Here is a 24,989-nt window from a genome sequence, read left to right as displayed (position 1 = left end):
AACCCTATGTGGAAACCCTGAGTACCAAAAGTCTATATAAAGTTGATGCTTCTGGTAACCATCTTCTACCATAACTGGAAAGAGAGGGAAGGGAGAGGAGAGGAAGTCTAATTTCCGCTTGTATTTCTCTGATAAATGAGCATTGAGTCTCATTTTGATTAAACTAGTTTTCATGAGTTGTTCTCCCCCCACCCCACCCTTGGGGTAAAAGGTTCCCAACCCTATTACCTCAGCCATAAGAATCAGGCCAACACTTAAGAATTTTCAAGGCTAATGAGTGCACTGATGCAGTGGCAGGCTGACATTCCCATGGTGGTGATTGATTTTTTGGGGGTCATACCTGTTTAACTTTGTGATCAATGGCATAGACCTTTGAGATAGCTAGCAGGATGAAAGTGCAGCCTGTGACAATAGAACTGTGATTTTTAATTGTGTAAACTACCTACCCTGCATATTAGAACCTCAGTCTCCTCGCTAATAGCTCACGAGGACAGGCTGAGATTCTCAAACCCAAACTGACACATAAAAGCTCCAGCACAGTATTATCCTGCAGAATCTATAAAATCAGCCTGGGAACAACAAATGGAGGAGGGGGATAATCATACTCAACAGTCAACTTCCTTTAGGTGTGAATATAAACTCTACTCTTCATAGTTTTGCCAAGAGAACACACTGGTAATAGCAAACACCCTCTTCCAACAACACAAGAGAAGACTCCACACATGGTCAACACTGAAATCAGACTGATTATATTCTTTGCAGCCAAAGATGGAGAAGCTCTATACAGTCAACAAAAACAAGGCCAGGAGCTGACTGTGGCTCAGATCATGAACTCCTTATTGCCAAATTCAGACTTAAATTAAAGAAAGTAGGGAAAACCACTAAACCATTCAGGTATGACCTAAATCAAATCCCTTATGACTATACAGTGGAAGTGAGAAATAGATTTAAGGACTAGATCTGATAGACAGACTGCCTGATGAACTATGGACGGAGATTTGTGGCATTGTACAAGAGACAGGGATCAAGACCATCCCCAAGAAAAAGAAATGTAAAAAGCAAAATGGCTGTCTGGGGAGTCCTTACAAATATCTATGAAAAGAAGAGAAGTGAAAAGCAAAGGAGAAAAGGAAAGATATACCCATTTGAATGCAGAGTTTCAAAGAATAGCAGGAGAGATAAGAAAGCCTTCCTCAGTGATCAGTGCAAAGAAATAGAGGAAAACAATAGAATGGGAAAGACTAGAGATCTCATCAAGAAAATTAGAGACACCAAGGGAACATTTCATGCAAAGATGGGCTCAATAAAGAACAGAAATGGTATGGACCTAACCGAAGCAGAAGATATTAAGAAGAGGTGGCAAGAATACACAGAAGAACGGTACAAAAAAGATCTTCACGACCCAGATAATCACGATGGTGTGATCACTCATCTAGAGCTAGACATCCTGGAATGTGAAGTCAAGTGGGCCTTAGGAAGCATCACATGAGCAAAACTAGTTGAAGTGATGGAATTCCAGTTGAGCTATTTCAAATCCTAAAAGATGATGCTGTGAAAGTGCTGCACTCAATATGCCAGCAAATTTGGAAAACTCAGCAGTGGCCACAGGACTGGAAAAAGTCAGTATTCATTCCAATCCCTAAGAAAGGCAATGCCAAAGAATGTTCAAACTACCAAATAATTGCACTCATCACACATGCTAGTAAAGTGATGCTCAAAATTCTCCAAGCCAGGCTTCAACAGAAATTAGAAATTTCTGTCTGCCTTCAGACATGACTGAAGAGACTTAGCACTCACTCACGCATGTGATTTATAGTTTACACAACACTTTTACTCACATTAGTTGAGCTTATGACCAGTATAGATATACTCTTCTTCTTCACTGACCACATCCAATCAACTTCTCTCCCCCTAATGATTATATTTATGACTTCTGGAAACAACCCTCCTTCTCTCTGACCCTTGTCACAGATCTGCTATATCCCTTTCATTGGAAGCTGAAAACACTATCATATAGCTTTAAAACTTGCCATCCTTGAGGAAGGACCCCCACATTTTAGCCATAGTGTTTAATCGGATGTGCACCATTGCGTTACTCCCTGCCTGGAAACATCACTGGCTCCCCAGAGCTCTTTTGATTAAGTTGGGACTTCTTGGCAAATCTTACAAGGCCCTTCATGTCCTGGTACCTAAATGTACCTCCAACCACATACCCTGCCACATACTACTGAAACAAGAGGGAAGGGGGCAGTTCACAACTTTAAAGAATGAAATAGCCAAAGGACACAGCAAAAACTGATTGGGACCAAATGGATCCAAAATGGTAGAACATTTGACTTCCACTGGGCTTTGGATCTCATTATACACTCATTATAATACATTAGCATGCTAAACGGCACACTCCTCAGCACCATGACAGTTCTGAGGCCAGCCATAAAAGGCCAAAAATGGGCAGTGGCCCACTTCCTGGAAATCTCTGCCCCTTTCCCCAAATAATTGGAATGATCTTCCCATTTATCAACCTATAAAATCACCCAACCCATCAAAACTAACCATGCCACATTTTGAGAGATCTCACCTTCTGAGATGGCACACATTATCTGTGGAGTGCATTTCTGTCTACATAAATCGACTACTTACCCATCACTTTGTCTCTGAATTGTTCACAACGAAATTCAGAACCTCACATTTATGGAGAACACTAACATATCTCTTGCAGTTTTCTACATAAACAAGGTGGTTTCATGCTACCCTACTTTCTCTCATGTTAGTGTTGCCACCTAACTAATCTTTCTTTTCTATCTTAGCATGATGACATTCATTCAATCACAGCTCTGGTACCATGTCTCAGAGGATGTTTTCCTGGACACTCGGACAGAGCACAGTATCCCTATAGAACCCAGACTATATCTCATATGATTCATACCAAATTATATTAAAACCATCTTTATATGTGTCTGAATCTCCAATACACATTAAACTGGTAAGGAGACATGATTACACTGATGCATGAAAGTTGTTGCTGAGCTCTGAAAGACGCCAGGATTCTTGGCCTCCAGAGCAGAGGAATGCAATCTGGGGCCAGTGACAAGGCTCGATCGCTCAGAGCTTTTCTGCAATAAAGTTTTATTAAAATATAAAATATAGAGAAATCTTCTGATATAGACATCAGAATGGGGCAGAAAAAGTGCCCCCACTACTAGTCTTTAGCTGGATGTTATATAGCTACCAGCAGGCTGTTAATTAAATGTAATGTCTCAAAACTCAGAGACTGACACAAGGCCCCTCACCCACAACATGCATTTTGAGATAACATTGGCACAAGGTGAGTCATCCCAGGCCATAAACTGATTGACATGAATCTTGATGAAAGGTAGGTTTCCAAGTAAATATACAGTTTCATTAACATACATTCCGTTCTGTTCATTCTCTCAGTCATGTCCAACTCTGCAACCCCATGAACGGCAGCACACCAGGTCTCTCTGTCCATCACCAACTCCCAGAGTTGACTCCAGGAGTAAACTCATGTCCATTGAGTCGGTGATGCCATGTCATCCCCTTCTCCTCCTGCCTTCAAGCTTTCCCAGCATCAGGGTCTTTTCAAATGAGTCAGTTCTTCGCATCAGGTGGCCAAAGTATTGGAGTTTCAGCTTCAGCATCAGGCCTTACAATGAATATTCAGGACTGATTTCCTTTAGGATGGACTGGTTGGATCTCCATACTATCCAAGGGACTGTCAAGAGTCTTCTCCAACACCACAGTTCAAAAGCATCAATTCTTCGGCACTCAACTTTCTTTATAGTCCAACTCCCACATCCATACATGACTAATGGAAAAACCATAGCTTTGACTAGATGGACCTTTGTTGGCAAAGTAATGTCTCTGCTTTTTAACATGCTGTCTAGGTTGGTCATAACTTTTCTTCCAAGGAGCAAGCAATTTTAATTTCATGGCTGCAATCACCATCTGCAGTGATTTTGGAGCCCGAAAAAATAAAGTCTCTCACTGTTTCCACTGTTTCCCCATCTATTTGCCATGAAGTGATGGGACCAGATGCCATGATCTTAGTTTTCTGAATGGTGAGTTTTAAGCCAGCTTTTTCGCTCTCCTCTTTCACTCTCATCAAGAGGTTCTTTAGTTCTTCTTAGCTTTCTGCCATAAAAGTGGTGTCACCTGCATATCTGAGGTTACTGATATTTCTCCCAGCAATCTTGATTCCAGTTTGTGCTTCATCCAGCCCAGCATTTCTCATGATGTACTCTACATATAAGTTAAATAAGCAGGATGACAGTATACAGCCTTGATGGACTCCTTTTCCTATTTGGAACCAGTCTGTTGTTCCAAGTCCAGTTTTAACTCTTGCTTCCTGACCTGCATACACATTTTTCAAGAGCCAGGTCAGGTGGTCTGCTATTCCCATCTCTTTCAGAATTTTCCAATTTGTTGTGATCCACACAGTCAAAGGCTTTGGCATAGTCAATAAAGCAGAAGTAGATGTTTTTCTGGAACTCTCTTGTTTTTTTGATGATCCAGCAGATGTTGGCAATTTGATCTCTGGTTCCTCTGCCTTTTCTAAATCCAGCTTAAACATCTGGAAGTTCATGGTTCACGTACTGTTGAAGCCTGGCTTAGAGAATTTTGAGCGTTACTTTACTAGCATGTGAGATGAGTACAATTGTGTGGTAGTTTGAGCATTCTTTAGCATTGCCTTTCTTAGGGATTGGAATGAAAACTGACCTTTTCCAGGCCTGTGGCCACTGCTAAGTTTTCCAAATTTGCTTGCATATTGAGTGCAGCACTCTCACAGCATCATCTTTTAAGATTTCAAATAGCTCAACTGGAATTCTATCACCTCCACTAGCTTTGTTCATAATGATGCTAACATAGATGATGTAATGTAGATTAGAAGAACAATATATGAGGAAAACACACTTGTTTGTTGAGCCTTTATAGGTTCTGAGTCTTAAGCAGAACCAATTTTAAGAAAGACAGAATCTAGGGTAAACACATAGTTCATTGTCATAGCTTAAGAAAAATATTTCCATAAGAAAAATGCATTGGTTAGCTCAAGGTTTGAGAAAAGTTAAGTTCAGGTGGAACCAGGTGTCATCATGGCAACACAGAATTTTAAAAGAAACCTCTTTTCAAATTTGTATTGAGAAGGGGATAATATCTGACACCTGTAGTTTTTTTTTCCTCCTGCCACTTAAGAGAGAGATAAAAAACATCTGACACTTGCAGTCTATTTGCTCCGTTTGGAGACCCCCAGCCTTTCTCCCTGTTACCCTTTCATGCACAACTACCGAGCTAGGCAAAGAGCCTAGAAGGAGTATATGCTCTATGAAACGTTGTCACATTGAATAGAAGAGAATTAGATTCAGTGAGAGCTTCCAAGCTGACTCAGTGGTAAAGCATTTTCCTGCCAGGAGCTGCAGGGTGAATCCCTGGCCAGAAAGATATCCTGGAGAAGGAAATGCCAATCCATACGAGTATTCTTGCCTGGGAAAATCCCATGGACAGAGGAGCATGGTGGGCTACAGTCCATGGGGTCACAAAGAGCCAGACATGTCTGAGTGACTGAGCATGCCTGCTCAAATTCAGTGAGGAGCACAATACTGTGAGCACCCTGATGTCATACAAGAGGAAACTGAGACTCAGAGAAGTTATGGAGAAAACCAGCCACAGCCTTAGAGTTTGTCACTGATGAAGCTGTGCTTAGAACCCAGGTCCTTTCATCCCAAAGTCTGTGCAATTTTAATATAGCAGATGCCTCTGAGAAAGGATATTTCAGTATTCTCTCTATTTGCAAGATTTCACTCTGATCTGAAAGTCACTTAATCGCTTTGCAATCAGTTTCTTTATCTATAACTCAGTGATTAACTCAGTGATTTAAAAAAAAAAAAACAGTAAAGCTAAATGAAGCTGCCAGGATAAAGAGGTAAATTGCAAATTCTAGAACAAGTTGGACTTGTTCTAGAATATTAGCGTTGTCATGCAGATAAATAAAAAGCAGCTGCCTTTAGAAAAATCCATCGAGATTTATCAAAGTAAAAAAAAAAACTGTCCACATGCAAAAGTTTCCCCACAGCTAGCCACATAGCTCATGACTTCTAAGCCCTGTAAGTGGCAAAATCTTTCAGAGAATGCCAAAAAAGAAAAAATGGAGAGAGAAAGAAAAGAGAAATCCATTGGTGTAACTGAGCAGAGGGTTACAAATGGACTCATCAGAGGAAAATTGCTAAAATGCCTACAGGTATGAGAGGTCCCATATGTTCAGGCTACTAAGGAATCCACTGAGAAAAAAAAAAATTAAGTTCTCAAGAGTGAAGGCAGCTTGCACCCACTCCACAGGCGATGCAAGGGGAAGAGAGGCACCCATACCTAATTAGGTTACTTCTAGCAGGCATCTGGAGTGACTGCTCCAGGGTAAAGATAACAGAAAGTGTGAGATAAGAAGGGGACTGGGATGGCTCACTGGGAAGTCACAGCTGCCTTGTGGAACAGTGGAAGTGCCTTGACATTGAGCTTTTTGAGATATCACAACAGACTTGAGTGAAAAAACCTGTATATCCCAGAGTGTCTTTGCCCATGAATTGACTGAAAAGGCTGATTTCTTGCTGTTCATTCTTTACTTTCTCATGCTTACATCCTCATCTTTCTTTTTAAGTGTATTATTAGATCATAGGTCAGAAATATCACTCAACAGTCCAGAGGGGTTCCAAAGGTGGATAGAATTCTCCCTATCTTCTTTGACATCCTTCAAAGTGACTTATGCATCCTGCTATTATGAAAATCTAGACCAGCAATCAATAAGATTTTTCTGCCACGTCTCTGAGAGTAAGTAGTATAGACCTGGAGAGCCCGACCATCTCTCACACTCTCCACCTCTGTCTGGTAGTCAGAAAGCTGTCGAAGACATGAGGTAATGAGTGAACATGGCTGCTCTTCTAATAAAACTTTATTTACAAAAGTGGACCACGGGCCAGATTTGGCTAACAGGTTGTCATTTGCTGACCTCTGATCTAGACCCCCCTCCCAAGGCCAGCAAGGGCTTCCCTGGTGGCTCAGAGGTTAAAGCGTCTGCCTGCAATGCAGGAGACCTGGGTTCGATCCCTGGGTCAGAAAGATCCCCTGGAGAAGGAAATGGCAACCCACCCCAGTATTCTTGCCTGGAGAATCCCATGGACGGAGGAGCCTGGTGGGCTACAGTCCACGGGGTTGCAAAGAGTCGGACACGACTGAGCGACTTAACTTAAGGCCAGCAAAGAGGTATGCTATCCAGTCTTGCATGCCATGGCTTCTTCTGGTTAAATTCTTAGTTTAAAATAGGTCGTGTATTTGTAGGCTTTCTGGCTCATTCACAAAAGTGCAGAAAAAGGTGACAACTTGCTAATAGTCACATCAAGGAAATGAAATATGTGGAAACACTTTGAAAAATCTTATAAATGTACAAATGTAGGGCATTAGCACAAATGTATTCAGCCAGATTTGACTGGAGTTCATTCATTCACTGTTCAATCCACAAACATTCTTTCTACATGTATTTCAAAGAACAGGTACTGTGCAAGACCTCAAAGATACAAAGGAAAATAGAATATTTCTTCTTTTTTGTTGCTCTAGTATAATACATGGCTTTCCAGGTGGCTCAGGGGTAAAGAATCCACCTGCCAATGCTGAAAATTCAGGAGATGCAGGTTCAATCCCTGGGTCAGGAAGATCCTGGAGAAGGAAATGGCAACCCACTCCAGTGTTCTTCTTGCCTGGAAAATTCCATGAACAGAGGAGCCTGATGGGCCAGAGTCCATGAGGTCACAAACAGTCAGACACGACTGGGCACATAGGCATTGATTGGCTGTAGAAAATATACATGAGCCAGGACAATATAGTGCCATGGGCCCAAGAATACAGCCAGCTAATGTTCTAAAGTAGCTCAGATTGACTTTGCTTTATTGACCTCTTTGTCACACAGCCTCTCTGCACTGCCCTTCAGCCTTTCTGCTATTAAGACTACTTAGTCCAGGACTTCCCTGGTGGCCCAGTGGCTAAGACTCCATGCTCCCAATGCAGGGGGCTCAGGTTTGATCCCTAGTCAGGGAATTAGATCCCACATGCTGCAACTGAGAGTTTTCATGCCGCAACTAAAGATCAGTGCCACAAAGACCTGGCGAGCCAAAGAAATAAATATTAAAAAAAAAAAAAAAAAGACCAGTTAGTCCAACAGGTTGGAGATCAGTACTCCAGGGAAGGAGAAAACAAAGAAATCACTCAGTTTTCTTAAATCCACAGGGAAATAATCATCTTGAAACATAAATTTCAAGCAGAAGAAAACTATGAAAGTTTGGTTACTTTTTCCTCCAGCCAAGGTAATAAAATGCCAGAAAGACAATTATGCATTGAAAAAATAAATAATGATCCAACCTTTAATGAAGAATGGAAAATGGAATATCTAAAGGAAAGAGAAGAATTCAGTAAAACTGGAATTCCTACCAAGAAAAGTCTACAGCAGCTTCCCACAAAAAGTGAAACTGTTAGTCAGTCAGTCATGTCCAACTCTTTGTGACCTTATGCACTATAGCTCACTGGGCCCCTCTGCCCACAGAATTCTCTATCATATAGAAAATTCTCCAGGCAAGAATACTGGAGTGGGTTGCAACTTCTTTCTCCAGAGGATCTTCCTGAGGCAGGGATTAAACCTGGGTCTCCTACATTGCAGGCAAATTCTTTACCATCTGAGCCACCCGGGGAGCTTCCCACAAGTACATAAGCAAATATTCAAAGAATGCTCAGGAACACTAATGCTCACAGAAATCACAATCACCTGAAATAATGGACTGAAGAGAGTGGGTTTGCTCTATCTTTATTTATGGAAATAATTTTCATCTGAAAAAAAAATATTTTTTAAATTTCAAAAAAAAGAACAAATGTTTGGAAAATTAACTTTAGATGAAAGCGTGAATACTTTACATAAGGGAAATGGTTGTCTTCTTGATGCTTGGAGAAAAGCTCAAGAAAGATGAATGTCCCCCCATCATTGGAACAGGCCTTATGGAGAAGAATGATGAGTTATAGCAGTTGTTTGAAGAAAGGAGGGCATGTATCTGGAGGGCAGAGGGAAGAGGGGAAAAGGAAGGAAAGGAGACAGGCATGAAGGCGATGCCATGGAAAATCAAAGAAAAGAAACAAGAGGCTGTACTCTTCATATGCTTTTTGTTGCAGGTAACAATGGATTGGGGGGGCTACATTTGTGACCCCCATAGATCTCATCATAGGTGTGCATCTGAGTTTTATTTTCCAGCATCAGCTTATCATCATTTCCCCCCCAAATTTCAACTGATGCATCACCCTGGCTCCATCCTTGACTGGATTTACAAGCCTGGAGCTGGGTTACTTCCTCAATAAGTAGTGAACATTGTCTGAAACCGGAACTAGACTTCACATTTTGGCTGCAATCTTGGGGGTGGGGAAAGGGAAGTGCTTTTCTGTTGGGGTGGAGTGCATGATTGCTGGATGACAACACAGAATATATATCTCCTGGTGACTTCCCAGCTGCAGACTGCTGGGTGCAATTAGAAGCCTATATGTCTAGTCATTTTATCATTTTTATACATTTAGGAGCTCAAGTGTTTGCTCTAGCAGGCTGCAGCTGGCTTGCTGTCAACTCCCAGCTGTTGTTTAGCTGAAACCCCACAGCTAAAATTGTGGGCCAATATGACCGGAAACCAAATTGGGACCTGAATAAAAATATTCAGGGTTAGTGAATGATGTTCAGTGTTTATTTGCTTCAACCAGGTGAAACCCACTCATTTAGGAGAAAGAAGAGGAGGGGAATCTGAAACCCATCCAGACACTTTTGAGAAGCCTTTACATGAACCAGACTTGCCCGCAAACCAGTGTTCTCTCAATGATGAGTCAAGTTCAATGCATGCCATCCCATTAGGCACTTCTCCGGTTTTTCTCACTTTCCTGGGATTTAAATCCAAATAAATAAGTTTGGATGCTTAGATAAAGAATGCATTCAATGTTTGACGTTTGGGTAGTGTTGGACTCATCCCCAAAGAGTCTTTGTACAACTGCAGGAAAAATCCTGCCTTAGGGTCCTTTACAGATGAGAGGGAGGGGCTACCTGAATGTATTAGCCTTGTTCTCTGGCATGACTCTGGGCTTCCTTGCCAATTCAGCCTTCATCTCCTTTTATATTGAAGCCACTTCCATTTAAATGGAAGCAAAGGACCTTTGCTTTTCAAATGTTTAGCTGATGTCATTACCACAGGCGTCTGGGTTTCTAAGAGGTCTTTAAGGGACCCATATTCTTCATCTATCCAGTTTAGTAATACACAGTGTCCCTAGTGAGTCCATAATGTCATATCATTTATTAATTATTATTTCCATCACCATTTTGTTCCCTGGCAATGGTGTCAAGTGCACTGCCAGAATCAGAAAACTGGGACTTCACTTTAGCTGTCCCAAGGCTGAGGAGCAGCTGGCTTTAGAGGAGAGGAGCTCCTTTCGCAAGCAAAGGGCTACCAAAGGAAGAAAGGATATTTCAGGTGGAGTAAATGTGTTTCTGGATAAATGTTGCACCTTGCTGCCATTTCCTTGCGACCTGACTTTTTTCCCTTTTCATATCTGATTATAGAATATTCTCTGGGGACAGTTCTGAAAGGTCAGGGATGACAGATCAGAGCAAGAAAGAGCAGGCGGTTGCAAGGGCTAGTGGAGTGGCTAAAACCACAGAGCATTGGATATCTACAGATCCCAACGGGTTCCATGAAAGGATGTACAGGAATACCTGAGTCCTATGAGTTGAAATGAAGATAAACTTCTAGCAGTCTATGTGGAGAGAAAATATGGAAATTTACAAAGGTCAGCTTTCTAGACTTGAACTGGGAACTCAGCCACCAAGTAAACATGTTGTCAAAGCTCACCAGCATTATGTGTAGTATTTGAGCTCAAAAAAATTATGCAGACAGGAATAGGGTCAATAGAGACAGGCAGAGCTAAGATCCAAGTATCCACAAGCCTCACAATGGAAGGAAGGAGAAAGAATGTTTGCGTCCCAAATGACACATGGAGATTAATTGTACTGAACAATATCTCACTTATAGGAATGAGGATGAGAAAAAATTATAATAAAGATTTTCCAAATAATATTAAAAATGTATTTTCATAGCTATTATCAAGTTATTTATCCATAACAGTGATGCAGGTGTTCTATACAAACACCCGTGAACAGCTCTGGTCAAAAGGTCTGAACTTTAGAATCACACCCAAAGCTCACCACTTATTTATCACCTTCATTCATGTAGCAAAGTGTTGTTGTGAGCCCACTCTGGGAAACAGACTGTGCCAGATGCCTGGATAACAAAGTTGAATGAGAAAGTGCTCAGGTCCAGGGGTCTCATCACCCTGGCAGGGAGGCAAACATACACATGACTGTAATGAAAGGTGACAGCAATTATGATGATGTGATTAACAGAACACAAGTAGGGAATAAGGATTATTATCTAAATAGGGGGTTAAAGAAGTAGAATGGGTCAAGAAAGATGTTAGAAGAGGCATAATGAATATCCTGGGCCTAGAAGAATATAGGAATAGAAGGGATATAATGAAGAGAAGGCAAACTGGTCGAAGAAAGAGTATAAACAAAGAAGTATGTGTGTGTGCTCAGTCATGTCAGGATCCTCTGTCTATTGGATTTCCCAGGCAAGAATACTGGGGTGGGTTGCCATTTCTCACTGTAGAGGATCTCCCCACCCAGGGATGGAACCCAAATCTACTAAGTCTCTTGCATTGGCAGGCAGATTGTTTTATCACTGCACCACCTAGGAAGCCCAAGCAAAGAAGACAGACATCCAAATCCACAGTGTAGATCAGGAGTGGCAAATAATAATAGATGTCCTTATGCAGGATGTATAATATGCACTACATTATATGAAGAACTCTGCATATTTTATCTTTATTTAACATTTGGCATAAAACTGGCAGGCAACCACTGAGAATTGATACTTTTGAATTGTGGTGCTGGAGAAGACTCTTGAGAATCCCTTGGACAGCAAGGAGATCAAACCAATCAATCATAAAGGAAATCAACCCTGAATATTTATTGGAAGGACAGGTGCTGAGGCTGAAGCTCCAATGTTTGGCTACCTGATGCTAAGCCGACTCACTGGAAAAGACCCTGATGCTGGCAAAGATTGAGGGCAGGAGGAGAAGGGGACGACAGAGGATGAGTTGGTTGGATGGCATCACCAACTCAATGGACATGAGTTTGAGCAAACTCTGGGAAGTAGTGAAGGACAGGAAAGCCTGGAGTGCTGCAGTCCATGGGTCACAAAGAGTCAGTGAGCAATGGAACAGCAGTTGTATAATTATCTCTAAATTAAAGATGAGGAGGCTAAGGTGTACACAGGTAAGCACTTAATTAGCTCACATACCTGGTAAATAAAAAAGCCTAGATTTGAACCCAGAGAAGTGTGAGGCTGGTGCTCAGCCTTTTAGCTGCTATGCATTTCTGCCTTCCTGAGGGTCTAATGTATGGCAGGGAGGAGGAAATGAAGTTAAGGTTTGTGAAGAGCTTCAGGTGTGATTCCAAAGCTTAGACCTTTTGTTCAGAGCTGCTCAAGAGTGATTCTATAAACCAGGAGTCCCCCAACCTCCAAGATCTAATGTCTGAGGTGAAGCTGATGTATAATAACACATATAAATTGAAAAATAAATGTAATGTGCTTGAATCACCCTAAAACTGTCACCCCTACCCTGGTCCAAGGAAAAACTGTCTACCATGAAACTGGTGCCTGGTGCCAAAAAGGCTGGAGTCCGCTACACAGACCACCTGCATCAGAGATGCTTGGGGAAGGAGCTACTATGCAGGTCCCCAGACCTGTCTCAGATCTCCTGAATCCTGCCTTTGGGAGGAAGCCTAGGAATTTACATTTGAAGAAATGCTACTGAGGAATCTCAGGGAAAGTGAGAAACACTGGGTTAGGCCAGCACTTCCCAACCTGAGGATATACAAAACTACCTAGGAACCTTGTTAATTATACAGAGTTCTGGGATTCAGATTCTTTCAATAGGTCTGAGTTGGGCTCATGAATATTTATACTAAACCTAGGGCTTGATGACCATTAAACAAGGGAGTAATGCATTCATATCTTTGCTTTAGGATCAAAGGAAAATAACTTCTGGTAGAAAGACAGAATGGAAAACCAGAACCCAGCTGATTAGTAGACTGGTATTAAAATTTAAGCAAGAGATGGTGAAAATTTAAACCAGGCCAGAGTGAAAATGAAGCAAAGGGTATTAAAGAGGTAAAAACACTAAGATCTGATAATTAATTAAAATAAGGGTAGTAGAGAGGAGTTGAAAAATGATACAAAGGTTTCCAGCTTAGATTCATGGATACAGGCTAATACCAACAGGAGACATGAACGTATTCTGTAGTGGCCATGTGGAACAAGGCATTCTGCAAATGCTATCTTGTATTTGTTCTTATTGTTTTTTAGTTGCTCAGTCCTGTCTGACTCTTTGTGACCCCACGGACTGTGGCCCGCCAGGCTCTTCTATCCATTGGATTTCCCAGGCAAGAATATTGGAGTGAGTTGCCATTTCCTTCTCCAGAGGACCTTCTTTACCCAGGGACTGAATGCATGTCTCCTGTATTGCATGCAGATTCTTTACTGCTGAGCCAGCAGGGAAGCCCTCAGCTGAGTTAGATAGATTGAGTTTTGTCTCCAAATCCATACTCTCACAAAGAAAGCTGATTAACATTTTAGATATTCTGAGGTAGAAAACTGGGTTGAGGTGGAAAGATAGTTGCGTATATGTATCTGGCACTTAAGATAAAGCCCCTAGCTGAAGACAGACCTTTGAAGTCAACTTCATAGAAGTCAAGTTCAAATAGATAAGCATCAATCAGGTATCTATGTGCCAGGCACTGTAGAGCTGTGATATAAGTATAGAGATAAGATCTAATCTCTACGGGAGAAAAATGACATGTCAGGAGTTCTTAACTTGAGCTTCATGGACCCTCCATGTTGGGTAACAGACACCAGCAACTTTTTGTACAAAAATGCTTGTGTATATGTATTTCTCTTGGGTGATATAATTGATTTCATCAGACCCTCAAAGAAGTCCAAGATCCAAAAGAAATTAAGGACCACTTATTTGAGACCTATCAGTGTAAAATATATATATATATATACATATATATATATATGTTTCTTGTTCATGCATTGTAATAGGTTATTAAAAATGACACACATATTTGTGAACTGCTTGTGTGATTCTGCTTGAAAATGAATGTCAAGTATTAAAGAGCAAAATCTGTGAGTTCAGGAAGATGACTGAAAGGACACCATACCATCTTGATGGTTACTCAAAGACATACCCTTATACTTTTATTCACACCTAAAAGTTGTGAACATCTTCACCCAAAATAGCAAATTATAGACCATCTTTGGCAAAGCAGTAGAGAAGAGATGAAACAGAGAACCAAGAACCAAGACAGAGTTACATAGAAATGATGGGAAAATAGATGATTCCATAAAAAATGTGATGAAAATTTTACAGAGCAGAATGAAGGACAGAAAAAAAAAAATTGTACTTGGATATAAAATTAAAAATTTAAACTTAAAAGGCATATTTTTTAGCACTTGCACATTAAGAGAGTAAGAATTATATTTTTTAAGCATTAACTGTTCAAAAACAATAAATAGTAATTGAATACGTCTTATGTGTCAGGCACTATTTTTAGAGAACTGGTGTCTATTACCCAGCATGGAGGGTCCATGAACCTTAAGTTAAGAACTCCTGACTTGTCACTTTTCTCCCGTAGAGATTAGATCTTATCTCTATACTTGTATCACAGCGTTACAGTACCTCCCACATAGATACCTGATTGATGCTTGTCTAACAATCCAGGTTACACGGATTTCTCTCTTTCAGCTTTTGTTGTTGTTGTTGTTGTTGTTGTGTTTTCTTTTCTTTTGCCACAATACAAGGCTTGTGGGATCCTAGTTCCCTGACCAGGGATCAAACCAGGGACCTTTATGGAGAAAGTGCAGAATCCTAACCACTGGACTGCCAGGGAATTCCCATGGATTTTCCCTTTAAATCCTCACAACTATGCTTAAAGATAATTTAATTTTTTTTCAATATCCTCAAAGAGAACACTGAAACACAGATGGTTTAAACAACATGCCCAAAGTTACCCAGCTAAGAGGTGATACAACCAGAATTTATGACCCTATTTGCAGAGCAGGAATAGAGAACGGACATAGACAAGGGGCTTGGGGACACAGCAGAGGAAGGAGGGGGTGGGATGAATTGAGAAAGTAGCACTGAAATATATACATTACCATGAATAAAATAGATAGCTAGTAGGAAGTTGCTGTGTAACTCAGGGAGCCTGCCTGGTGCTCAGGGATGACATGGGGTGAGCTAGAGGGATGGGAGGGCCGGGATATGTGGATACTCATAGCTGATTCACATTGTTGCAACCAACACAGCATTGTAAAACAATTATCCTCCAATTTAAAACTTTTTTTTTTAATGTACCATGGGACTCCCTTGGTGGTCCAGTGGCTAAGACGGCACTCCCAATGCAGGGGACCCTAGTTCAATCCCTGGCCAGGGAAATAGATCCTGCAACACGCAACTAAAGGTCCCACATGTCACAATGATCAAAGATGACACGTGCTGCAAATAAGATCTGACACAGCCAAATAAATAAATATATATATAAAAAAATCAATGTACCATGAAATGTTAAACTACAGTCTCAGTTTTCTAGAATAAGATTATTTTCTTGTCCTTATCCTGTGCATGCTGTCATCAGGCCCAATCAAGAGTTTGACAGGATCACCAATAGATTAGCCAACACCTCGCTCAGGATACTTTGAAAGTTGTACTTGGCACAGTCCGCTTTGCCTGTGACTCTGCACGTGGCCTTACCGGTGCTCTGCTCTCTGCTAGGAGCTCTCAGAGACCCTGAGGTTCTGTTGCCCAAGAGTTTTTGCAAGCCATAAGAAGGAGGAAACACACAGGCACACTGGCTCTAAAAGAGGTGTAAGGGTGCAGAGAAGGGAAGGCAGATTAGAACAACCTAGGAAACTTCTCAAACTTTTTCAATTACCTCCAGTGATTCTTATCTGATCTCATGGGAAGCTTTGAAAATGTTCTTGGAGCAATTTTATAGTGTACTTTTGACTGAGTAGCACAGTCATAGAGTCTGTAGGAAATAGACCCCAAAAGAAGGGAGAAAAGCTTAGGAAGTGCTTGACAAGATACAGGATAAATTGATAATAGGCTATTTTTTCAATGTGTCTCCCACTCAGGCAATAGCATATCAGTATGCCATGGGGAGGCAGCTTTCCCAGAAACGCAGAAGCAAATCAGTTTCCATCCTACCTTGCCACCCGCCTCCTTAGGAATAAATCTGGACTCAGAGGACACTTAGTCATAGAATCAAAACAGTGCCTTCCAGACTCATGAATGATTCCTTGCATTTTCAATTTGGGAAAATATCATTTCCTAACTTTTGTCTAATCAGAAAGCAGCTATATTAATGTTTATATGTGGAATCTAGAAAGATGGTCCAGCTGAAGGTACTTGCAGAGCAGTGATGGAGATGCCCCCTTCATGGATCACTGCCTTACCATGGCAAAGGGCTTGCATAACCCAGTGAAGCCAGCTTAAAACTAAATATTAAGAAAAACTAAGATCATGGCATCTGGCTGCATCACTTCATTCAAATAGAAGGGGAAAAGGAGGAAGCAGTAACAGATTTCCTCTTCTTGGGCTCTAAAATCACTATGGATGTTAACTGCCGCCATGAAGTCAGAAGATGACTGGTTCTTGGCAGGAAATCTATGACAAACTTAGTGTGTTAAAAAGCAAAGATATCACTTTGCCAACAAAGGTCCATATAGTCAAGGCTATGGTCTCCCTGGTAGTCACATATGATTGTAAGAGCTGGACCATACAGAAGGAAGAGCGCTGAAGAATTGATAATTTTGAACTGTGGTGCTTAGAGAAGACTCATGAGAGTCCCTTGGACAGCAAGGAGATCATACCAGTCAATCTTAAAGGAAATCAATCCTGAATACTAAATGGAATGGCCGATGCTGAAGCTCCAATACTTTGGCCACCTGATGCAAACAGTCAGCTCATTGGAAAAGATCCTGATGCTGGGAAAGACTGAACGCAGAAGAAGAGGTTGACAGAGGTTGAGATGGTTGGAAGGCATCACCGATGCAATGGACATGAACTTGGGCAAACTCCGGGAGATGGTGAGGGATAGGGAAGCCTGGCGTGCTGCAGTCCATGGGGTCACAAAGAGTTGGACACAACTTGGCAACTAAACAATAATCTCAATGGAGATGCAGACGTAGAGAACAGACATGTGGACACAGTGGGGGAAGAGGAGAGTGGGACAATTGAGAGAATAGCATGAAAATATATACATTACCAGACGTAAAAGAGATAACCAGTGGGAATTTGCTGTTTTGGTGCAAGGAGCTCAAATCTGGGGCTCTGTGACAACCTAGAGGGATGGGATGAGGTAAGAGGAAGGTTCAAGAGGGAAGCGACATACGCATACCTATGGGTGATTCATGGTGATACACGGTAGAGACCAGCATAATATTGTAAAACAATAATCCTCCAACTAAAGATAAATTTTAAAAATGCTAATATAAAAAAAAGAATGTGGCACAGGCATCATTGGATACACATTAACAATGACTTCTGTAGAGGTGCACAGATTAAAATGAATCGCTACTCTCCCCCTGTGTGGTTCTTTCCACCTCAGACTCCCTTGAAAGTTACACAGAGGCTCCTCCTGCAGTTCCATCTCCTCTCTCTTCTCACCTTCATGATTTCTGCCAAAGTCTGTACATTCTTGGAATTACAGGTTCTCAATTACACACCCTTGCTACTTGCTGAAGGGGACAGAAAGAGTGCTTCCTCTCCTGGCAGCTGCTCAAGCCAGATGTTACAGTGGCAGGCTGTGATTGGCTGGCAGATAAAGGAGAATGGCTTTCCATGGGTTGGTAAGTAAAAAGAAGTAAACAAACCCATTTCAGCCCTGAATCAGCAGGTCCTCGTTAACCTGATTGGAAATGTCCTTCAGACTTCTACCAGAAAACAAGGAGGATGTAGTCACAAGAATGTTCAGCTGAATGCCTACTGCCACTTCTCTGGCTAAAATAGCAAGAAGCTTCATTTGGAGACATCATCTCAGCATTCAAGATGAGCTGGGATTCATTTAAGCTGCATCTGCAGGGGTACGCCATAATTGTAGGGATGCAGAAGTTTGTTTATTTTAACAGCTAAATGTTTGTATCTGGAAAACCAATGAAACTTTGCTGTAATCACTTTGGAAAGGCACTGGAACCATTCCATCTGCCCAAATCTTTCCATTGTGCTTCTCGGTCAGTGACAATAGACAGTGATTGAGGCAGAATTAGTCAGCCACCAACTTCTCCCCCTGTGCCTTCTCGGGGCCAGCATGAAACTGGGGAAAGAAATTTTGGCTTGGCTGCTGAAGCTTTGTGGAGTGGTTAAGACCAGATCACTGATGAAAAAAAAATCTGGTCAAGGTGGACTGGTTAATAGACCTAGAACAAACGTTCTGGGTGGCAAGAGGTGGTCCATATGACACAAGGTACAAAAAATATTCCTTAGATAAAACTCTTTTGCCCTTTTCGCTCTTCTCATATTACAGAGCTAATAAAAATCCATGGAGTTTCTTTGCTCTGCTACCCGACACAAAACATGAAGGGTCCAGCCTGGGTTTTAGTGTAGTTTGCTCCCACTATAAATACCAAGGATCACCAGATGAAATAGCAAGGGGAAGAAGTAGTTCATTCAGAATATATTATGGATAATAATATATTTTTTTAAAACCTTCTAAGGGATTAAACATTTATTGTGCCCTGGACTGACACCTGCAACCATACTCATGGGGATAAAACATGGCAGGGATCATCAACCTCCATGACTCTGGGCAGGAGTTGATAATAATAATAATAATAATAATTAATAACCATTTGTGTTCTCAAGTTCCCCTCAACTGAGATCTCAGAATATTTTACTAACACAAATTCATTAAGCTTCAAACCACACCTGGGCATTCAGGAAGTGCTTGAAGGTTAGTTCTGTTATTATTTTATATTCATATTTCATCTTTCCTCCAAGGAGCCCAAAAAGATTATAAATATATTACCAAAGTAGGTTAACTCATCACAGTTATGGGTCAGGAAGACATCTCTTCTTCCTTGTTAGCATGGCAGTTTCTGTACTATGAAAGGCAGATAAGACTGAAGTCAACAGAGAAGACTCTGGGACATATCTCTAGCGGCATCAAAACATTACTTTTTCTATTCAATGTTTAATCTCTCTAGAAGTAAACGTGACTTTACATCTTTCATTCCACTTCTCAACTACATTAAATGTCATCCCAGTGTCATGAAGAAAAATTTTGAAGCAGAAAATACCTATCTGAGATACCCAATGGGAATTTCAGTAGAGTGGGCATTGGACCAGATGGCCACTGAATTTCCATGTACAAGCGGTCCCCAATTTAATGATAATTCAGCTTATGATATTTTTACTTTATGATGGTATGAAAGCAATATACGTTCAGTAGGAAAGGTATTTCAACTTTCAAAATGTGATCTTTTCTTGTAGTATGATGCTCTCCCAAGAGGCTGGTCAGCGGCAATGAGCTACAGCCCCCAGTTAACCAAGTGACCATGAGGGTAAACACCAATACACTTACAACCATGCTGCAGCCATACAACCAGTACAGTTGTACAGTATTCAATTAATTACATGAGATATCCAATACTTGATTGTAAAATAGTCTTTGTGTTAAGTGATTTTGCCCAAATGTGTGCTAATGTAAGTGTTCTGAGCACTTTGGAGGTTAGGCTATGCTAAGCTATGATGTTCAGTAACTCAGGGGTGTTAAGTCCATTTTTTTTTTTTTTTTTTTTTTGGCTGCATAAACATCATTCATTTATTAACATTAACATTGTGAACACATAGTGGAAAAATGCTCCCCCAAAGAGGAAGGTGAATGTTGACCATCAATAGGACTAAGACAGAGATGCGGAAACAATGTTCACAGTTGGGTTGTGGAGCCCACAAGGACAGCAGTCATCTGTGTATGTGTATCTGCAGGGGCCAGATGTTGGAGGAGGAGGCTCAGGAATGTCTCCAGCTGCTGCTTTGATATGTATGCAGTGAGTCCTCCCTTGTTGGCCACTGATCAACTCCAGCAGCGCCTTCGTTTCCCATGTGATACACCAACCGTGGCAAGTCAAGCCCCATGTCAGGGTTCCTTCCCAGGCATTCCTTTAAGTCCACCATTCCCCCACCGAAGGCCCTGAGGATGGCATGGGCAGCACATGAGTACCACCTGAATGTGGTACCTTTTGAGAAGATGTAAATATCAACAAGGCCGAGGAACACACAGGCTCTCAGAACCAGCCTCAGCTGCGCAGAAGATGAACTTTGCACACACACGTGACAGTGCTCACCCTTCATGGTCTCCTATTCACTGGTACTAATGAGAGCTATGGAGAAGGAAATGGCAACCCACTCCAGTACTCTTGCCTGGAAAATCCCATGGAAGGAGGAGCCTGGTAGGCTACAGTCCACGGGGTCACAGAGTCGGACACAACTGAGCGACTTCACTTCACTCACTTCATACTGTATCACTGGGGAAGGAAATGGCAACCCACTCCAGTATTCTTGCCTGGAGAATCCCATGGACAGGGGAGCCTGGCAGGCCGTGGTCTATGAGGTTGCAGAGAGTCAGACATTACTGAAGTGACTGAGCAAGCAATGAGAGCTGAGAACAGGAGGGAGCATTCAGAGCTGAGGTTTTGAGTCATTTGGCTCTGCCTTTCACTTTTGTTTCTTGTATAGATGGGAGGCAGAAGGGAATGGATGTTGGTCCCCATGTAAGAAAGGCCCCAGTAGCACTGTGCTTTCTACCTGAGGGAGTTTAGGTCTTGTGATACAAAAGGTTGGTTGATGACTCCCATGAGAGACACCCCTGTCTGTATGTCATAGACACCAATTAAAACAGTGATACACTGAAGTCCTCTGGGGAAGATTACTTGGTTGGGTTTAATGCCAGCAGAACCTTTTATATACTGATAAGTTGAATCTATAGGATCCATCCAAATTCCCAAGATGTCCTGCAGAATGTTGATCTCTGTTGAATCCAAAGCTGGGTCACTGAGGACAATGTCCTGATGCACAACCTTGGCTAAGGCCTCAGATTATTACCATTAAGGACTGTGCTGAGAAGATCTCCTGGTTCTTCCTCTGTTGGACACAGTCTCATGATAATCTTTCCCTCAAAATCATTACCAAATTCATTAGATTCTTTTCCAAAAAAAATTTTCCCCAAGCCTGGAAACTTGTTCTCCATATTGTTTGATAACTTCTTGTACCAGTATATCAGCCAGAGTTTAGAAATCAACTGCAAATCTTGTTCTTTCCTGCCTCTTTCTTTTCTTCAGTCAGCAGCTGAAAGAGGGCTTCCAGCTGCCTGCACACCCGGGCAATGTTGGCAGCTTTCTCAGAAACTCAGAGCAGCTCCCGGAGGATATCTGACATTTCTGAATCTGGATTTTTAGTTGCAGCAGCTGGTGGAACCGGCACCCACCCTCTGGACTGAAGGAGTTCTGGAGACTGGAATTCCAATACCAATGTGTCAGCAGGGTTGGTTTCTCCCGAAGCCTCTCTCCTCGGCTTGCAGATAGCCTTTCCTCTGTGGACCTCAAGTCCATTTTTGACTAAACAATACTTTCAACTAAGATGGGTTTATCAGGATGTAACCCCACCATAAGATCTGTAGTTTTGATGTGGTTTGACAGGATCTAGAGAAAATAATATGAAAACAGATAATCCACTGGACATTCATTGCATATGATAACCCAAGTTCTCCATCCCCAGGGATGCGGAGATATGAGTTAATAGGAGAACCAAGAAAGTCCTGCCCATGGAGGCCTATACACACAGTGTTCAGTTCAGTTCAGTCGCTCAGTCGTGTCTGACTCTTTGCGACCCCATGAACCGCAGCATGCCAGGCCTCCCTGTCTATCACCAACTCCAGGAGTTCATCCAAACCCATGTCCACATATAGTGTAGGGCAGTACTAAGACCATAGGCTCTGGAAACAATGGATGTAAGTTCTATTCCCAGCGCTGTAATTTACAGAGGGTGTGATCTTGGACTAGGCACGTGAAACTCACCAGAGTTTGGCTTTCTTACACATAAATGTGGTTTAAAATATCTGCCTCACTTGCTATAAACATTCAGTGAATGGCTAAAAATGTGTTAACCACATACTAAGTACTTGATAATGATGATTATGATTATTGTCACAAAACCATCAAAAAGCTTTCTAAATGTGTCAAAGGACCAAGATAGGAGAATGATTTTTTTCTTTTTTCCGTTGTCTTTCAGCTGTTATGTCCGTTTCATTTCAATTAAAAAAAAATCATACTCGTCTTTCTCCCTCTTCATATTCCATAATATCCCTCCCTCCAGACTGATAAATCCTATTCATTGAAAACAGTCTCCAGGACTATTAATGGCAGGGGAAAAAACAAACAAGAATACCCAAACAGTATTTTTGCCAATAGAATAAGTTTCGAAATTGGTTTCAATGTTGGTCAAAGTCCTTCACATTCTTTCTAGGCTCCAACTAGGCTGGACTACTTACCATTCCTTAAATATCCCTAGCCTTTTGTGACTTTTGTTCACGCTGTTCTCATGGCCTTATAATCTTCATCTTTTAAAATCCTGCCTTGCTTTGGTGGCTCATCTCCATGTCATATCTTCCAAGAAAATTTGACTCCATCACCCCTTCTGCTTGAGTCCATATGAGGGTATATACTGCCTTCTTCCTTGTTGTATATTCATAGGCCATATATGTCTTCATAGGTATGCATAGGTTTTATCCCGCTATAATACTATGTGCTATTTCAATGAATCACATGTCATTTATCTTTGCACAGTACCAGACATAACAAAAGTCTCATGCTTATCATAGGTGCTTAATGAATGTTTAACAGAATTTAAGTAATCATTTCTGCCACAAGTTCTCTTAATGAGATTTTTCTTTTTAAATGTACATTAGCCTGATAATGAGGACCACCAACCTGAAGTCTGACATAAATACTCAAAGAGGAAAACAACTTTGAATGTTGGTAACACACAACCTTCCTCATGACTTTCAGAGCAGACACTCAGGACATAGGCACTGTCACAAACTTCAAGTAAGAGTGTAAGTTGGGACATGCCTCTGAGCATAATTTGGCACAATTTAGTACAAGAGAGAAAAATGTTAAGAGGCTTGACCAGAAGTTCCATTATGGGAGTTAATCCTTAGGTAATAGTCAGTGATATGAGCAAAGACTGACAACAATAGCATTCATGGAAATAACTGAAATTTTGACAATAGCAAATAAATTATTTTCCATCTTTGTGACAAAATATTTACTGTTGGGTCATTAAAAATGATGTCTCAGAAGAACACTTTTGGCATGAAAAAAGAAACAGTAACACAAATTATATACATGTTCTTTTATTTAAAAAAAAAAAAGCAAGGAAGCAAATATATATATATCACAGTATTACAAAATTCAATATTATATATATTTGCTTCTAGTGGTAAAGAACTCACCTGCCAATGCAGGATACATAAGAGATGGGTTCGATCCCTGGGTCGGGAAGATCCCCTGAAAGAGGGCATGGCAACCCACTCCGGTATTCTTGCCTGGGAAATCCTGTGTGCAGAGGAGCCTGGCGGGCTACAGTCCATGAGCCTGCAGAGTCAGACACGACTGAGCAACTGAATACAAACACTGATATAAATCCTAGTCAACTGCATTCATCTCCTGGGGCTGCCATAAAAAACCACGAACTCAGTTTCTTAAAACAACAGGCTTATTCTCTTGCCATTCTGGAGGCCATGATGCCAACATCAAGGTGGGCAGAGCTGTGTTCCTTCCAGAGGTTCTGGGGTAAAAGCCCTCCTTGCCTCTTCCAGCTTCTGGTAACTCCTGGCTCTCTTGAGATCATAATCCAATATGATCTCATCTCCAGATTCTTACTTATATCTACAGAGACCCTCTTTCCAAACATTCACAAGTTCTGAAGGTTAAGACATACACATATCTCTTTTGGGGGGATCACCATTCAACATAATATATGCATGCTAAGTTGCTTCAGTCATGTCTGACTCTTTGTGACCCTATGGACTGTAGCCCACCAGGCTCCTCTGTCCATGATAGGATTCTCCAGGCCAGAATACTGGAGTGGATTACCATGCCCTCCTTCAGGGGATCTTCCTGACCCAGGGATTGAACCTGTGTCTCTTACATCTACCGTATTGGCAAGTGGTTTCTTTACCACTAGCACCACCTAGGAAGCTCTCAACACATTATATTACCCTTCAAATGCTCCTCAATTCCCTCCATAATCTATTTGTTAAAATAGAAGCAACAGGATGCCCTGAAGGTGCAAAGTTTAGGCAGAGAAGCACCATCACTGTAACCCTCTGACTTCATCAAAGATTGGAAAAGTGATTTTAAAATATCAGTCACTATCCACTTGACTTTCCCTGCTTCATTTAGGCAAATTACATTCACAGAGGGGAGACAGGAAATTCTGTTCCCATTCAGTCTCAAGATTGATCATTCATCTCTCTTAATTCTCCCCTGTCCCTCTCATGTCCATTGAACATAACACTTTTAATAACCCTAATCACTGAAATATTAGCTAAGGAATTTGCAAACCTGCTCACGATTCCTTGGTGATGACAGGAATGGCCATAAACATGAACCTGCAACTTAGAAGAAATAAGAGCAGGAGTCTTATTGGTGAGAGTTTCAGCCCAATTCAGACCCAATCACAATGGAAGCTGTGCCATTAAAGGGCTTGCAAAGACTGATAATGAGATGGTT

At 41.4% G+C, this 24,989-nt stretch overlaps 1 protein-coding gene and 1 pseudogene across 1 annotated transcript in view; both read right to left on the bottom strand.

Annotated features, from left to right (window-relative positions):
- AGBL1 (AGBL carboxypeptidase 1) overlaps positions 1-24,989 on the bottom strand; it is a 595,368-nt gene that overhangs the window by 211,447 nt on the left and 358,932 nt on the right. The window lies entirely within an intron of this gene.
- LOC110147459 (inositol polyphosphate 1-phosphatase pseudogene) lies at positions 20,126-21,633 on the bottom strand (annotated as a pseudogene).

This window comes from Odocoileus virginianus, chromosome 16 (assembly GCF_023699985.2).
Source record: "Odocoileus virginianus isolate 20LAN1187 ecotype Illinois chromosome 16, Ovbor_1.2, whole genome shotgun sequence".
Lineage (NCBI taxonomy): Eukaryota > Metazoa > Chordata > Mammalia > Artiodactyla > Cervidae > Odocoileus > Odocoileus virginianus.
This window is presented reverse-complemented; position numbering and strand designations above follow the sequence as displayed.